The sequence below is a fragment of the Mytilus galloprovincialis genome, chromosome 3, assembly GCF_965363235.1.
Source record: "Mytilus galloprovincialis chromosome 3, xbMytGall1.hap1.1, whole genome shotgun sequence".
NCBI classification, from domain to species: domain Eukaryota; kingdom Metazoa; phylum Mollusca; class Bivalvia; order Mytilida; family Mytilidae; genus Mytilus; species Mytilus galloprovincialis.
Genome location: NC_134840.1, coordinates 83,149,556 through 83,161,314, shown reverse-complemented (window position 1 = coordinate 83,161,314; position 11,759 = coordinate 83,149,556). Strand labels below are relative to the sequence as shown.

Below are 11,759 nucleotides of genomic sequence, written 5' to 3'. Positions count from 1 at the left end.
AATATATCGGAAAATAAAATTAAAGAATTTCGCAAGGTGCTTTTTCTTTTTGTCTTTTAGAAGGTTCTGAATGAATTCTGCTTCATACGAGTACAAAAACAAATCGGCCAGCAGGGGTGCAGAATTAGTACTCATTGGAATACCGACTGTTTGTTGAAATATAAATCCTCCAAACTCAACAAACATATTATCGATCAAAAAGTCCAGCATTTTGATAATATCATCTTCAGTATATTTTTTGGAAGATTCAGTGTGATTCTTTACAAAATATGAATTATTGTAACCCAAAACAAGAATGTTGATGGTGATACCAAAAGAAAGAAGGACAGATTTATGATTTTGTAAAATTTCGTCCTTGGTAAATGATGTTAAAGCATATGTGGGGTTACCAGTAGTTTTATTTATTCCAAGCTCTGTTGTGAGACATTGCAAATAATGTTTTTTACATATGAAGACAATATTATTGGAGGCTTTATTTGCTGGAACAACGACATATTTGTCATGCAAAGAGGATAAAGCATCCACAACATCCGGATTCTTAAAAGGATTAGTAACTCTTGTACTCATATTACAGCGTAATTTTAGTATGCGCCTCTGAATGCATGATCGAATAGCTTTGATCCATTCAGACAAAGTGTCCAGTTCTGGTTCGTCTGGTTCGCGCTTTACCCATTTTCTTGCATAGTCCTCAACTGCATCCATCAGTAACTTGAAATTCTTTTTCCAGTTGATGGGCTGGGGGATTCTATATTTTGGTCCCTTGTCTAACAACTCTCTTAGTTGTTCATTGGTAGCGATGACAAGGTCACCAGTAATAAGTTGACCAGCTGGACTATAATTGTATTGTGACGATGCACAAGATGCACAATAATCAAAACCACACAAATCTGTAAGTCTTTAAAGATACGTTCTTATGATACTTGATATAAAGCAATGTAATTTGTTTTGTAGCCTAAGAGTAGTGAATAATTTGTTTTGTTGTAGCAAACAGCCAGCGGTGCACATAGGTCATCACTAGCATTACAAATCTCTTTGCTCTGTTTTCCATTGTGCTGTATTAGTGTCAGATTATGTGATTTTAAACCTGAAACATATACGTTCTGATTCTTATCTACTGTTAGACCTGATGGGCAATCTATAAATCTATTTTCGAAAATCCATATTTTCCCCCCTGCCAAATTACAGCAGTTTACTGTATTTCTACTCTCGTCTGTATAGTATAGTTTGTCATTGGAAACAGTTATAAAATAAACAGACGAGTGGATGTCGATGTTGATTGTCTGTAATATAGTTCCAGCTAGGTCCATCATTAATATCCCATGATCCTGCACTATAGTAAAGATGTTTCCATTGTAGTGAGATAGTCCGAAGCATCTGCCTTTACATCCTATTTTTGCCTCAACAGTAGTTTCCTTAATGTTCAAAATTTCTATACAATTGCTATTTGGATATGTAACAGCAATACGATCTGTATCTATTTCTGTTATATCGTATGACTTACTTTTGGTCTGAACGTCACGAACATATTCTCCTCTGTCATCGTATTCCACCAATTTCCCTGTTTTCCAGAAGTCTGTAATAAAAATTCGTCCATCCGACATCATAAGACATTCTGTGGTTTGGCCCTGCGGTCGTACATCAAATTTCAGCTTTAATTGGTGATTGACATCATGTATATTTCGCATTGACACATGGACTTGTATTTGAGCCTGATCAATCAAAACATCTTTAAACTTGAGATCGGTATTCGTTTCGGTTATATGTATTTCGCCAAACTGCTTGACCTCATTCATCAGTGAACTGACCACAGAATTTAATTTCATTTCAATTTTGTAGTTCTGTTCTTTGCCTATTTTGGTTTTTAGCAATTCAATTTTTTCCATTGTAATTTTGTTCATTTGACATGTGCCGAGGAATACTTGAAGATCAGATGCAAACAGTTTCATTTGTTGCATCTGTTCCTCTAATTTTTCAAAATCTTTCTCTTTCTGTTTCAATTTTTCTAGGACTTTACTGTGTTTTGCTTTGTAGTTGTCATGTTTTGTTCTGAGTTCCAAAAGCAGTTTTTCTTCGAGTACATCTAAATGTTTGATGAGCTTTAGTTTTGTTTGCAGGATAGTTGTTATAATCATTTGTTCGTCTATATCGATTTTCGCTGATGCAGATAATCGGTTTTTAATACAGTGTTTTATGTTTTCTAGTGTTCTAGATATTGTTTTCTCTAATTCTGTAAGTCCAGATGAACTATTTGCATTTTCAGCTGCATCTGCTATTGAAATGATATCATCCGCCTGACAAGTTTTATGTACAGATGGAACACAGACTGCACATATGGCAACACTATGATATTTGCAAAATAGATCGAGCTTTTTTCCATGGGTTTTACAGGTCAGATCAACTGAAACATCTTGAATTTTCAAGTAGTCTTCGATGGCAATCATCTTGTGATGTCTTGTAAGTTTCAAAGATCTATGGCTTTTTTCACAATCTCTACAAAATCCCTCTTCGCATAGGGTTCACCACTTAATTGCAACTTTTGTAGTGCTTTCATATGCACATGGACCGCAAGGTATTGTTGGATTAGAGGCCATAATCTATAGCAATTCTGAAATACAAGGCAAACATAGTTTTTTTTGTAAAACTTAAAATTGGTATCTATTATAATCAGCATTTTGACTGTAAATATATATATATTAAGTATAGTAAGAGTCTTTACTCAATCCGTAGCATTATTTCTGAATCCAGCATCAGGGTGTGGGATTTTCTGGTTGTATTAATGCCCCATTGGTGGCATCGGGCTGATTTCTGTTCTTTGGTTGGTTTGTTGTTTTTTCCCCATTTCCATTCATTATTTTTAGCATGACGACAATTGTTATATTTTAGATTCTAGACAGGGTCCTTCATTTGTGGCAAAAAATAAACATCATTTTGAAATATTTCAGGTCTTATATAGTAAAAGAGTTTGGTTTTTAATTTCGAAAGACGTTTCTTGATAAGGTGGCGAAACAAGTATCATTTTTCTCTGGACACTTTCATGTCTTACAAAACAACAACGAACATTAAATGTTTCAGTAAGCCTAAATATAGATTAATTAATTAAATACGACAGGTGTATGACTCTTTTTCTCGAAAATATTTAATAATTTAAGTATCAAACATGAATGTATTAATCTAAGTGTAAAATATCAACAGATAATATTTAACGTAAAAAAAAAGAATAAAATTAATGTTTTCAAATTTTCATTATTCCATGCGTAAACACAATATGGCCCCGTTGCCAACTTAGCTGAGCAACTTAGTAACAATTGCGCAACGAAAGACATAATTATATTGAATTTCAAAATTAGTTAGATACTAAGCGTACATATTGCCAACACTTGTTAATCAAATAACCTTACAGCAATAAAAAGTATCATTTATAACAAGTACACAAAAAGATTACAACAAGGAAGTTTATTACAGATAAAATCAACTTGACGAAAAAAAATTTATCTTATATTTTAAGTAGAAATATTTCTGATATCTGTGATTTTCTTTACCCATTATAACTTACTTTCAAATTTCAAGTTCGATAATGTCGTCTTACCCCAATGACAGCTTTCGTTTATGTCTAAACTTCTCCGCCTGTCTTGATGCAAGAGTTGACACATTCACAACAAATACGTTAATAGAAGGTTGTCAGGCGGGAAAATTCAAAATGGCGACTACTCATACCGAACTGCTGATACATATTATTTTGATTGAAAATCGACCGATGCAATCATGAGCCGATCTTGTCCAAAAGCACACAAAATAATTTTGCATTGGATGGACTACTCAGTTTCAAATGGTTTTTATGAGGCGAAAACACTCTTTTAGACTAATGCATGAAATAAATGATGTTCAGGATAGTAGTCTGACATCTATATATATTTAAAGAATCTAGGTTGGTCAGCTGGTGGCTCTTTTCTATCTATTTACGTCGTTTGTTTGCTGTTTCATCGATGTCAACACACACTTTCAATTAATACGTGGCAAGTCTGATAATTTTAGAAGAGCGGTAATTTTAAATTTGAATAAACGTCATCCTTTTAACAATTCAAAATTACCAGTATAGGAGAAAGAACATAAGAATCGCTGATTTGGAATGAGCAAACTGTCTCTGAGTACGGTGATACACCGTCTTGTACACTGTTACATAGTGAGCTAGCGCGTAAAAACACAATCAATATAGGCAGACACTGTCTATAGTACAAATCAAGAACATTCATATCCAATGGTATCGTCCTAAGTCGGCGTCAATTCAGCGGATATATATATATATATATATATATATATATATATATATATATATATATATATATATATATATATATATATATATATATATATATATATATATATATATGTCGTGTAAAAGTTGCGATTTTGTACAGGTTATAACTTGTACAAAACATTCGTACATGCTGTAATTTGTACAATGCAAAAATACAAGTTATCACATGTACAAAAGTACCTCGAACATGTTATAACTTGTGAAAAAAACAGAAATTGTTTGGTGTGGTTTGTTTTGTTTAACATTTCAAACCATACCTATACGATAGAAAGTTTACAGAAAGAACAGATCACGGATCATACAAGTGGCTGCTTAACTCTTTAAGAACCAAGAAGAACAAATAACTAGATGGATAGAGACACTTGGTTCATTTGAGATGCAAATTCAACATCGCCCATGAACTCAACATAGGAGTGCAGACGGACTTTGTCGCATTCCCTGCAAACAATGTGGTTATCATTCCGGTTTAGAAAAAGCGACTGTTTCGGCTGAGACTGAAGACCAACATGATACTGTTAATGCTATTACCCGTATTGGTGGTGGTAATGACAAAGATGATGACAGTGAACATCATGATTTATCTTGAAAAGAAATTCAGAAAAATGATCAGTATAATTATTCAATACTTCAATAGTTCATCGGACACACAACGCTCATTGTGTTAATTGGGGGCGATCAGCAAACTTTTACAACTTATACATGTTTTAGCATACACAAAATGTAATTGCGATGGGTAGAATAGTTTGGCTTCAATATTTTTCTTTTGAATTTTATCTCACTAAAGACACTGTTTAAGAAAGACGTTACCGATGCATCTAAAGTTTCTGTTAACTACCTTATTTCATAAATATATTATATATCTTGATTTTTAAAATAAAAATGGCTTAAGTGTTTGAAGCGACGGTGTACTATGGTTGTATTTAGATTATATTTTGAATTAATAATGTCAATAGGAAACTTGGTAATAACTAAAAAATATATATTATTTTCGTATAGACAAAACCAAAATGAATATCCTGTCCAACAAAATGCTGGACAATGCAGGACATTTTAAGCCGTACTAATAAAAGTTGAAATGAACACATATATTCCATCTCAATTTACTTATATATTGCTTGTTATATTGCCATTTTCTAACAGTGTACCTTTATATTTCGAAGTCACCCTAAAGATTGGGTAATTATTATCGTCTCTCGAAAAATAGTTTGAAATAATACATACCTTAATAGCTTTCGATGTTAAATTTTGCCGTTTCAATCATTGATATCTATTCTTCTTAAGGTCAAATAGAGCCGCCGCGTTTTAACGTTGAAACTATCCCTTATCCTAACATAAGCTAAGAAATTGAACAAATTTTAATCGCAAATTAGAGCGCAATAGTTTTCGTTTTAAAACTTGATATTTTTTATTGTTTCCTGCTATTTGTCCCATTTCTTTTTTTGTTACCTATTCTGTCCTTTTTTCAACTTGGTTTCATGTGTGCTCCTTGGTATCTAAGCCACTTTTTTAACATTTATTCCGGCACGTTTTAAATTAATCGTTCAGTTTTATGCAGTTTTATTCAGATTTGTTGTGTAAATTTTTTTTAGAAAAACGTCGTCATATAAAAGCATTTCCTGTTGTCGTGAAGCTATAACCTTTATTCGTTTGAATTGAAACGGTCCTTGAACATAGGTTAAAAAAACTGCACTTATTAACTTATACAAATGTATGATTTGATTGTTGGAAATCATTGCTTGCTGTTGCCTTAAAAAAAATCTTTAAGCAGTAAAAGGAGGAAGACATTATTTAGTATATGCAATTTTATGTCTACCCTATCAAATGATTATTGTGTAATTTACTTTTTTTCTCGTTTATAGCAGTCCCATTCAACTTACGTAATCTGCAAATTATTGTCTATCTTGTATGCGGTGATAATGACATATCATACTAAAGTAATGTGAAACAAGGGCAAAAAATAATCATTTTATCTTAATAAATAAAAAGAAAGTGAAATAGGACCCTTTCGTCTGCAGTGTTAAATAAAAAAAATATAACTACCTTTTTAATTATAACATGGAATATGATATCAATTTATGTAGATATATTAGGTTTTCTATTAGTTTTTTCTTCTTCGTTTGTTGATCGATGGTTGTTGGATGGGCTAGGAGGGATTGTTTCTCCATTTTATGTATAAAAAAAAAGATAGGATTGTTCATTGTTAAAACAGTGTTTACCCTGGAACTGAGTTTTTTCTACTTTAATGGTTGCTTTTACATCTTCTGGTTACAAGAACATGTGTTTGATAAGGAAAAATTAGATAAAGTATGTGACTTCATGTAATAGCATGTTTAATAATTTCACATACTACTCAAAACTGAAAAAACATTCAATTTGTTTAATCAACAGCTTGATCTAACAGTATGTTTTAGCAGTATGTTTTTTTACAATGCAACAGCATTTTGTAATTTTTTTTTTTTTTTTTTTTTTTGGTGATTCTTTTCTGCATGCCAACTATTGTGATATTAGCGTCATGATATTTTTTTCTTCATTTTTCAACGTTGTAAGGTCATCAATAACTTCTTGTCAAATATGTAAACGTGTTAGCCATTGCAGATAAACTCGGCCCATCAAATCTTCACGATTGAGCAGGAGCTTTGGCATAAAAACATATAATCTTAAAATAGATAATTGTGTGTGTGCAAATGGATATCAGACACTCTCATTTTCAATAATAAATTTATCAACTTATTGTTGCATTACAAATATAAAAATATTTTACAAATTAGCTATGATTATAAATTGTTTTTGAACAGGTTAAATAATTCAGTTATTGAAATAATTTCTATTTCAAAAGAGACAAATAAAGATCTAGAGTATGAATGAAATGACAATTATACCTTGAAGTATGATAAAAGACAACCATTAAAGGGGTTCATGTTTTGGCCAGGTCCAACATGTTGATAAATATTTTACGTAACGCGCGTCTGAATATAAAAAAAAATAAAAAAATTCAATCCTGGTATCTATGATGAGTTTATTTACTAGATCACAGTCCTCTAAATTTCAACAATATCAGTGAAAATAAACAGAATAAATGCTTATTTGGTTTTCATAGTTTCAAAAGCTTTTCAAACATCAGGGGTAGCTTCCCAAAATGCAGGCATTAAACTGCCTCACCAAATGTTTCCCAATAAATATATATTATGGAAGATTAAGAAAATTAAGAGAGTTTAAGTTAACGAAGTGTATCATATACCAACTGTATTGGATAAGGGATTGTGTACATTTTCCAGTTTTCACACGCATTTTACTATTTGAATTGAAAGACAGTGTTAAATAATTAAAACACAAACTTATCAAAGATATAATATTATTATTAAATAGCAGCATACCTGGCTGTTTTTATAAGGATTAAGATTATAACAATTTCTACAGCTGTACTCTATTTGACATTTTAAATATAATGTGTGTTTGTGTTTTTTTCACATTGTTGTCAGCATAATGGATTTGTTTGCGACTGTCATACAATTGAGAGGTTCAGCTAGCAATAAATTCAGGTTCAATCCACCCTTTTCTTCATAATGAAATGCCAGAACCAATTTAGGATTATTACAGTTGTTTTCCAGCCGTCTGATGTGTTCGAGCATTTAATTTTGACATTTGATAAGGAACTTTTCGTATTGAGTGTTTCCATGAATCGTATGATGTTCACAAATGAATTCAGTAAAGGATTTCTTATAAAAATTAAGAAACTCACATATTAAACAAATGCATTGAAATTTATGTTCCTCGAAGGAGACCCTTCGGTTCAAAAAATATATTTTCAAAAGTATTTCTTTCCGGAAGATATCCAAAGGACGAGAGTCGAAGTCACACTCACAATGCCATGGCAAATATCTCCACACAATTTAAAATCAAACAAATCGAAAATTTAGAAAACAAAAATAAAACAAATCGAAAATTAGTTTTTAAAGTATCTAAATAAATATTGAGTTTTAAATATTCAACAATAGCAAACACGGCTTTTCGAGAATTTACATTTCGACATTCCTGGTAGATTTTTACTTTCTTGTCCTACATAACCTCTTCCAGATGTAATGTCCTAAATTTATTTGCATTTGATTTTTTTTTAACCAAACAATGGAATAAAAATAACATAAAGTAATTGAATAAAGTATTTAATATATGTTCTACAACAATCGAACAACACAAATTTGTTAGTTTTTCAATATGTGTTCTGACAATACTTGATACAAAGCCACTCTAGATCTGTTTGGTATGTAACTTATTTTGTAGCTTAACAGTATTAAATTATTTGTCTTGTTGTAGCAAATAGCTTCCGGCGTACTTAGTTTACTTAAAACCACTTTACTCTGCTTTTCGTCTTGTTGTATAAGTATTATATTGTGTGATCTACCACCTGAAACATATACATTCTGATTGCTATCTACAGTTATGCCTCCCGGGTACTTTAGAGATCTGTTTTCAAACACCCTGATCTCTTTTCCTTCGAAATTGCAGCATTTGACTCTATGTAAACCCGGGACCGTATAGTAAAATTTGTCCTCGGTAGCAGTTATATAAATAACAGACGAAATGTCGATGTTGAATGTCTCTAAAACAGTTCCATTTAGGTCAATCATCAGTATTCCACGTTCCTTCACAATAGTGAAGATCTTCCCACTGTGTTGAGATATTCCGTAGCAACGGCCTTTGCATTCTATCTTGGTCTCCACAGTATTTTCCTTAATGTTCAAAATTTCAATCCGACTGACATTTGGATATGTAACAGCAATACGATCTGTATCTATTTCTGTTAGATCGTATGGCTCACTTGGTGTCTGTACGGTACGAACATAGTTTCCAATCTCATCGTATTCCATCAATTCACCTGTTTTCCAACAACTTGCTATAAAAATTCTTCCATCTGATATTATAAGACACCCTGTTATGTGTTCCTGTATGTCAAATTCCAGCTTTAAATGAAGATTAATACCATCGATATTTCGCATTGCCTCTCGGACTTTTATTTGAGCCTGGGATATCATTGGGTCTTTGAATTGGAGATCGGCTTTTGTTTCGGTTATTTGTATTTCGCCAAACTGTTTGACTTCATTTATAAGTGAGCTGACTACAGAATTCAATTTCATTTGAATGGCGTAGTTCCGTTCTTTGCCTATTTCTGCTTTTAGCAAGGCTATTTTTTCCATTGTAATTTTGTTTATTTGACATGTGCCAAGGAATACTTGAAGGTCGGATGCAAACAGTTTCATTTGTTGTGTCTGTTCTTCTAATTTTTCAAACTCTTTTTCTGTCTGTTCCAACTTCTTTAGGAGTTTACTCTGTTTTGCTTTACATTTTTCATGTTGCAATTTGAGCTCGAGTAGAAGTTTCTTTTCTAGTGCGTCTAGTTGTTTGTTAAGCTTCATTCTTGTTTCTTTGATAAATTCTTTGATCATTTGGTCATCTGTATCGATTTTCATTGAGGCCGATAATCGGTTTTTAATACAGGGTCTGACGTGTTCTAATGTTCTAGATATTGTAACCTCTAATTCTGTAAGTGCAGCTGAACTCTTTGCATTTTCAGCTGCATCGTCTATTGAAATGATATCATATGCATGACAAGTTTTATGTGCTGATGGAACACAGACTGCACATATGGCAACACCATGAAATTTGCAAAATAGATCGACCTTTTTTCCATGGGTTTTGCAGGTCAGATCAACTGAAACATCTTGAATTTTCAAGTAGTCTTCGATGGCTATCACCTTGTGATCTCTTGTCAGTTTCAAAGATCTATGGCTTTTCTCACAATCTGTACAAAATCCCTCTTCGCAGTGGGAGCACCACTTCATTGCAACGTTCGTGTTTCTTTCATATGCACATGGACCGCACGGAATATCAGGATTAGATGCCATAATCTAGTATTATAAAATGCAAAGAAAAAATATCAGATTTTTTTATAAAGCCTTTCAATGACATTTATCATATTCAGCATATTTTGCTGTAAATTCTAAACAAAAATTAAAAACAATATATTATAGGTTTATAAAGAGTCTTAATCAACCCGTAGCATTCATGTGGCATAAAAATATATATAAAAAAGTATTTTACTGCTAATTAATGGAAATGTTATAGAAAGTCAACGACTATCTGTTATGTTGGAAACATGTTTAGGTTTATAAATTGTTTGATTCTCTCACTATGCTCACTAATAAAATAATTTAAAAAAAACCACAAACAATAAAAACGACATGAATCACCAGTGATATATAGAAATGTCGACATGATATAGGGATATATGCACATATGATATTCATATGATAAAGACATAATCTTTCAATCAGTTTAATTGAGGTCTGGAGCTGGCATATCAGTTAACTACTAGTAGTCTGTTGTTATTTGTGTATTATTGTCATTTTATTTATTTTCTATTGTCGGATTCGGACTTCTCTTGAACTGAATTTTAATGTGCCTATTGTTATGCGTTTACTTTTCTACATTGGCTAGATGTATAGAGGAAGGGTTGAGATCTCATAAACATGTCTAACCCCGCCGCAATTTTGCCCCTGTCTCAAGGCAGGAGCCTCTGGCCTTTGTTAGTCTTGTATGGTTTTTAATTTTAGTTTCTTGTGTATAATTCGGAGTTAAGTATGACGTGTATTATCACTGAACTAGTATACCAGTATACTGATTGAAATTGTGAAAGCTATCGGTCTCCATATATATACCCAAGGTAAAAAGTAATGTAAATCCTTTTAGATTTAAAAAAAAAAACCTGGGCCCCTACTTGAAGAAACTCAACTTCTGTTGGCTTTAAAGTTTTCTAAACAGTTTTCAAAAACAAAATCGTGGTTGTTAATCATTAAAATAATAGTACGTAAACAAAGCAACTAAAAAAGAAAAGTATTTGGTAACTCCAGATACTTAAACTACAAGCCTTCTTTGTAAAACACTGAATTTTTAGTGTGACAAAAGACGACAAACGGACAACAGTAATATTTAAGGGTCTTGCCATTTCTTGCTAAACATAAGGATCATTTTGAAAAATTCCAGGTCTTTGTATTGGTATATTCATAAATTTTCACTTCTTTATACTAAGAACATCAAAATTATATATTTTGTTAAAAAATATTTCCATTCTCCATTTCAACTGTATTCCTAACCATAAAAGTTATTTTCCTATACCTGTGTATATTATTGTAAATCACGGCTTTTTGTTCAATGTTGTTTTTTTTTTAATTGTTTTGCATCTCACAGCGGTACACTACTATTGCCTTTATTTATTCACCCTTTATTTTATTGATTTTGTATTTACATTGTATCAAAGATTAAATTAATTCGTTCGGTGAATGTTCACTAGTGTTAACGTTAATATGTTTTTTTATTGAGTTGATACCTATTAAAACGTTTGAACCTGCTGCATTTGTTTGCACCTGTCCTAAGTCAGGAATCAGATGTT

The 11,759-nt window shown here is 32.0% G+C and overlaps 1 long non-coding RNA gene across 2 annotated transcripts; it reads right to left on the bottom strand.

Moving 5' to 3' along the window:
• Positions 1-380: 380 nt before the first annotated feature.
• LOC143066602 (uncharacterized) lies at positions 381-3,648 on the bottom strand. Of its 2 annotated transcripts, none has more exons than XR_012975696.1 (2): positions 3,587-3,648; positions 381-2,605 (listed from the first exon to the last, which is right to left on the bottom strand). It is a non-coding gene; the product is annotated as an uncharacterized LOC143066602 (long non-coding RNA). The 2 variants fall into 2 exon arrangements; XR_012975695.1 differs by having other exon boundaries at positions 3,554-3,640.
• Between the last annotated feature and the right edge of the window lie 8,111 nt (positions 3,649-11,759).